The following is a 7,147-nucleotide window of genomic DNA, read 5'->3' on the forward strand; positions in this document are numbered from 1 at the left end:
AAATTTCTTAGAAATGTTTGCTCATCTTGCAGAACACTTCCAGATGGTATTATTCACAATCCAAGGTTTGACCATATCACATTAAACATACAACATCAGATATATACTATAAATATATAATAAATATTGACTACTATGTGGTATATAATAATACAAATACAAGTAATATAGCATTTCAAATAGTCTATAGGTAGGTGTGGATACCAAGAAAAAGTTAAAAACTTGCTGGCACCTTGAGCAACATCCATTAATTCATGCATGGAGGAATAAAAACATAAAACAGTAGTATTTTCAAGCATTAATATCATGTATACATTACATGTCTTGATGCATGCCTGAAGCAGTTTTCTGATTTTATTACTTGCTAATCAAAAAGCAATTCAATATATGCTTTTGTATTATCTAGAATGTCCCACTGGATATCTTTTGTCATTCTGTTCATGATACATGAACCATGCATCTGCTCATATTTCCAGAGTTACTTATTTTAAAGACTTGACCCTGTCTCTGCTAGCAGGGCTACATCTCTGGATGGCTCAGTGCACACATGACCAAAGTGCCTGCGCAGAATACTGCATCTGGAGCTAGTGTAAGAAAACAGAGACAACCAGGATGTACTGTAGGTGTTGTTTGCTTTATCTGAAGAGGTGAGGCCTGGGGGAGAGCAGCTGCAGGAGTTCTGAGCAGTGCATGATATTCTCACTGCACTAGTTCTTGTTTTATCACTTCAGACAATAGATCTGTTGTGACTGCTCCTTTCCTATCCACTGTGGAGTATGGTCCTTCCGAGATCCTAGAGTTGCATCAATTCCATCAGCTATATACTCTCTTTTCCAAACATTTATTTCCTGCATATGGCCTAACCAGGAACACTTCATTGCTTGCAAATCAGATCTCTAATGCAAACTGTGTCTACTATTTGAGGGCAGGGACAAAAGCTTTTACCTTTACAATCTTTAGACCAATGTCTGACAGTAGTTCTATGATTGTAATTGAAAGCATGTGTTTAATAAATCAACAAATAAGTGGTAAGTATTAAAATGACATTTACATTTTAAAATTATGTATACACTTTGCAGGCTATTTTACTAGATACTTTCAATAAAAGAATGTATAAAGTACTTTAGGGTCCAGTGAGATCTCTAAAAGCTTCCAGAATAAAAATAGCAGTATCTTAGATAGGAAGACCTTTTGATGAGTTATTTAGTTTTATTAGCCTTGTTCTACATAATTTGGGTATCATTGCGAGGAAGTGCCATATGGTGTCGATAAATAAGCCTTCAGTGTGTTTCACTTACCCTCTAAAAAAATACATTAAAAGGTCAATTATCGCTAATTAAGTCACTATTTTCTTTGGTAAGGATGTGTATGTTTTTTCCAATCAAGTACCCAGTGAGGTTACTGAGTATTTCTACTTGGCTTCTTAAGGACATGTCAAAGATATGAGTCAGGAGAAAAGTAGAAATGTCATTCTCTTTAAAAAGAAAAAAAAGAGCAAAATGATCAGCTACCACCACCATGCTTTGGGTAGTTTTGCACATCATTATCAGACTTCTATCTCACATGTTCTCTGTCAAATTATAGTTTACAAACTCCTATTCCTCACCTCAATAATCTGCAGTAAGGTCATGCCAGGTATGTTCCTTAGGGGGCCACTCAGGATGCACAATCTTAGAACAAAGCCACAATCATGTACAATGTGGATTAAGGGATAGACACAAAGCAGAGAAAGACTCACAATGCAGGGAGTTGGGAGCTGAAGCACAGGTTTACTAGTAGGTACAGAGTCTGAAAGAGCCTGCTGAAGCATGGTCATTATCTACTCTAGGCCTTTCTAAGAGTTTAGGGGAAAAACACTTTATTTAAGCATGCGTAATAGAAAGTATTATAGTGAAATTCCATACTAAGTTATTGCAAGAAATAAAATTCAACAGAAGACTTTGTTTACAGACTGGCATGGCCTAAAGTTCTAAATCACTCGGAACTCATATGTAAGAACCCCTGTATGGGATAATATTAAATATGGAGTTTTTGGAAGTGAGTATCAATGACAAAATCCTGAAGAATGAGATTAGTGTCCTTATAAATGGGATCACGGAGAAATTTCTTCCTCCTTCTGGTACAAGGTGAGGTTACAATGGAAAGAGAGTTCCAATCTGCTAAAGTCTCGATCTTGGACATTTCTAACCCTGTAACTAACAAAAATAAATATCTGTTGTTTATAAGCAGTCTGGTTTGTGATATTTTATTACAGAATCTCAATTGGACTAAGACACAGCCAATTTAGAAAATGTCAGGAAAGCAGGACCCAGACAAAGAAAAACTATGAAAGTTTAAAGTTTAAACTTTAAAGTTTTAAGTTTAAAAAATAACCTTAAGCCCAAAAATGGAGAGTGAAAAAGTTCAGGAATTTAATTTAAAAAGAACATAAAAACAAAAATTTAAAAAGAAAATTTGAAAAGAAGGAAAAATAATTAGAAATAAAACATTTTGTAACAACAATTATTATTTATGTAAATAGTGATAATACATAGTAAGAAATAAACTGGAAGAAATAGAAGAGTGAATTGTCATGATAAAATAAGGCCATAAAAGAAATACAAACTGTCCAAAAACAAAAATCAATAAATAAAAGAGATATAAGAAAGACTAGAGAAAAGGAAACAATGAAGAAATAATTGAAATGAGAGAGAATAAAACCAAAGCACCACAATAAAGAAACACTAACACTCATTCAAAAATATATTCTGAAATAAAAGAAGGCTTGGTGGCATATATTTATTTAAACAAATATTCTAATTTCTAACAATGAGAGTCATAAACAAGTAAACCTATATATCTAGTTGGTAGCATACCAACTAATAAAAGAAATATGCTAAGTGATATTTAAAAATGGTAATTATACCAATTTCATTACATATCACTTATTTGGATATTCTTTAAAGATAAACAATACTACACAATTCCTTATGCTGCTTTCTGGTAATATAAGATTGATGGTGTTTTTAATAAAGCCCAGCTTCAACACAACATGTTCTGCATATTGTAAAATCAAGCTAAAGAATAATTATGTATTATATGAAGAGTGGAAATTTAAGTAATGAAAGAAAAAGTACAAATGTAAAAATGAATAAAATTAAGTTAACAAAAAAATTTCTTTTAAAATCTAAATGCCCTGATATCACATTGGAATGATCATCATGAACTTTTACTGTATGGTATTAAAGAAACCACATATTAAAACACCTTAAAAACAACTTATTTATTGAGCAGCCCTAGTAGCTACATTGCTGATTCTGAGTATTATTTCCTATAAATGAACAAATATTTCTTAGAGGTGTATCTGGTTTGAATCACAGAGAAAAGAATTTATGAGGCCAGGGGATTTTTTCATTTCAAGAGTGAAGTGAGATCTCAGATATAACTTCATGGTGACAAAATGACTGAGTGCTCATTAGTCAAGGATAGGTCAGTTGGAGCAACAATAAAATAAAAACTGCAATAGAATTACAAACAACAAAATGTTTACAAATATAAATTCATAATAATATCATATCAGTAGAATGGATAGATAATAGATAGTGATATATAGATAAATATGAACTCATTGGTCATTATTGTTCTTTGATGCTAGAACTTCAACTCATTGTTTTTGAAATTGGTGAAGGGTGGAAATTGTTTTTTTCTGCAGGATGAAATGTTTGAGTAGGAAAATATTTCCTTTTGTGGAAGTACAACAATGAATGGAAGGAAAAGAAAAGAAAATTAGAATATCAACATTTTGCAATATTTAAACAGTTGTCTAGACAATGATCATGAATAGTTTATAACCTTAGAAAAGTACAAGTCGACATCATATTCTTCCTGCTGAGTGTCCAGTGCACCCTCTATGAAGTGTTCCAAGGAAAGTCTTCACTGGATCCCTTGCCTCTCTACAGCTCTGCCTATCAACTTGTAGGCAGCACAGGGAAAAAAGAAACATATCAAGAGACATTACAGTGAAGAATAAACCCAATTCAGACTTGGAAACTCTGCCAGGATTTTTAAAATAGATTAATTTTGAAGAATGAAGGAGAGAGAGAAGAGGGGATGGTGTCGCTTATATTGTATGAAACTCACTTGCTTCCTGATTCTAACAAACAATTTTGTGGACGGTGAAATTTCCCCAAAGGAGAATGGTTATATAAACAATAGCTCAGCAATTTGATAGCACATTTTCAGCCATTAGTAATGATGTTTTGAAATTTAGTCAGCAAATAGGAAATACTGATATCACTTTAAGTAAAAATTATAAGTAGAATTATATAAAATATGGCATACATGTGTATTTATGTATACGTACATATGTTGATATCTATATGTACACTATCATGTATATACCATTATGTGAACATGATTTTGCTATTGTATTTCACTTATTTGTTTTATTAATAAACTATTAACAATTTAATATCCATATACACTTAAGGAGCAAAAATAAAAGTTCCATTTCATGTATATGTATATATATGCAACAGAATTAAAAGTCCATGATAAAATGATAATATTGTGAATAGTTTACTTCACTATGATTTCTCATATCATATCTCTGATATATTTTCTCAATAAAATGTATCAGTATAATAAAATAAAATTATAATTAATTGACTTTTAGTCTTGTACATCATAAATTGGGGGCTTTTTTGGTTCAGTATAAGATGAAAATAATACTACACTTGATCTTAGCCAAAAGGCTGAGAAGTGATAAGATGAAAATAATAGAATTATTAAAATCATCACATGTAGGTCCAACTCTCCCTTCTGCAATTATTTTACAGTTGGATTTTTAACTTTCTAAAGTAATTTACTCCTTCATTACTAATTAGGATCTCTGAAAATATTGCCATGAAAATCTTTAGGAATTACTTGCCAACATTTTATATCTCAGTAAATTTCAATTCTCATTCTTATACCTTATTCTGTGGCTCAAATTTAAGAGACTTATTTTCCATTTTCTAACCTTTACCAAAATACATGTAAATCAAGCCAAGTTATAATGTCTGACATTCAAGTAAAATGATTTGGTTAATTTGTGCTATTCACAAAACACTTACCGGTATTTATTATTTTCCATACACAGATTCTAAACACTAGAATTCATTTGTACCAGGTTCTCTTCACAGTCCTCCTGGCAATGCAAAAAATATTATAAGAAGAGTGACATTTTTTGACATTCATTTTCTGTGGTGAAAAATGTATATAGGTTCCTAACTGGGATTCTTTTCTTTTTTATCAGTTCAGTTTTGAGGAAATTAGAACTATCCTCATTCTTTTATCACATGAAAATCTCTTGTCTTGTCTCTTTTAAAGGACAAATGTTATTTTGAAACGCAGGGTTTTGCTTTGGCCTGCAGTTTAATCAGAGCCTCAGAATCCTGCCAATCACCTTAGGACTAAAAGAGCTCTTCTCTTCAGATCATAATGTAACCTTTAGAACTTGTCTGTCATTTCAAGTTTATGCCTTTATAAGTCAAGACGATGTCCTTTGTATCTCTCTACACCGAGAGGACTTAGGGGAGATCTTAATCTTATTCTGCTACCCACACTTTAGACAACTTCAGACCCAAAATGACCCCTCCCTCTGAACTCAGTGCAGGCATATTCTGCCACAGACTTGTGGCAGACTTGTGATTGGCTCTCCATAACCTGAGCAGGGGATCTTGATCTCATCTTTACAATCCCATTGTTGTCCTCTTCACATCTAAGGGCCTATTTTTGGAGCTGCCACACAATGCCATCCCTTCAAAATCTCATACCATTGTATCCAAAGCCTTTAGCTATGCATTACATAGAGCAGAATGCTCCTAGATAAATAATTGGCTAATAAGTATTGAATAATATTGATTAAACTAAATGGCCATTAATTACCTCCTTGCTAGATTACTTTGGATAATTTCCTGAAAAAGCTAAATTTTTAAATAAATCTAAGAACCTTTGAATTAAAAGGAATTGCCTCAAGACAAAAAAATGTTTACGGAGCCAGGGATTTAGCTCAGTGACACCCTGCCTGCCTCGCAAGCGCAAGGTCCTGAGTTTGATCCCCGCTACCAAAAAGAAATGTTCACAGATAATTCCTTTAGTAATCATCTAGTCATATAAGCTGCAGATTCCCCCTTCCACTTACAAGCCCAGCCCTCTGATTCTGCTTTTTCTTTCCGTGGCATTTATCACAGTCTACTATTCTTGAAAATGGCCTCTTATTTGGTTAAGTTTTCATTACTTTCTTTCAGCTAGAATTTTTGCTTCACAAAAGGACCTTCCTCAGTTTCATTCAAATACCTACCAGGCGCTTAGAAGAGTACAATGCACATAGTAGATATCCAGTATTCCCCACTATGGGATCAAAGCACATAGTTTTGTACTTTGTTTTATTTTTTATTGGTGGGAGGCAGGATGTAGATTTTTGGATATAGCAACTATCTTTCATTTTGTTCAGCCAATATATAATTTTTTTTCTGTCCACTAATAACATTTGTAGGCATTTTCTTTTCTGATACACAATATGGACCCTGTCCAGGTGATTCCTGCACCTGGCTACTAGTTCATGTTCTGGATGGACTAGTCAGAGTGGCATATAGTGTACCATGTTTTTGAATCAAAGTGATGTATTTCATATAAAGTCAGTGACCAACTCAAGTGAAGCCTTAGGCAAATACTTGATATAAGATAGCTTGTCTTGGGCTTTATTGTGTTCTCTGTGTACAGACTTTCTCCTTTAACTTTGTTTTTAGATTTTGTAATTGGCTTGAAAGCTATTCAGAAGTTGTGTCAAGTATGCAATGGTTCAATCATTATTTTTCTTCTATGATTCATATTATACATGCAAGTTAGCCATTCTTCCATGAACGAGGAATGATTTTTGGAAAAATACTCAAACATTAATAAAGGACATGCAACATGTACTTTTTATGAAAACAAAACAATGATTTTTTTCAGATTACTGTTAGATAATTTTCACTACAATTTCATTGTTAGCATACAATGTTACTTTTTGGTACTTCTGAAATGCAAATTCCTAAAGTATATAGGCAACTAGTGAACATTCTGAAGATAAGAAAATGATATTGGTAGTTAAAATACTTATATTGCTCATCATATGTACAATTTA

General features: G+C 32.7%; 1 pseudogene; it reads right to left on the reverse strand.

The window, feature by feature from the left end:
• Nucleotides 1-4,680: 4,680 nt before the first annotated feature.
• LOC147828960 (U2 spliceosomal RNA) lies at nt 4,681-4,745 on the reverse strand (annotated as a pseudogene).
• Between the last annotated feature and the right edge of the window lie 2,402 nt (nt 4,746-7,147).

Source organism: Heterocephalus glaber, unplaced genomic scaffold (assembly GCF_053883595.1).
Source record: "Heterocephalus glaber isolate CG9 unplaced genomic scaffold, H.glaber_assembly_v1.0 deba00000818, whole genome shotgun sequence".
Classification (NCBI taxonomy): domain Eukaryota; kingdom Metazoa; phylum Chordata; class Mammalia; order Rodentia; family Bathyergidae; genus Heterocephalus; species Heterocephalus glaber.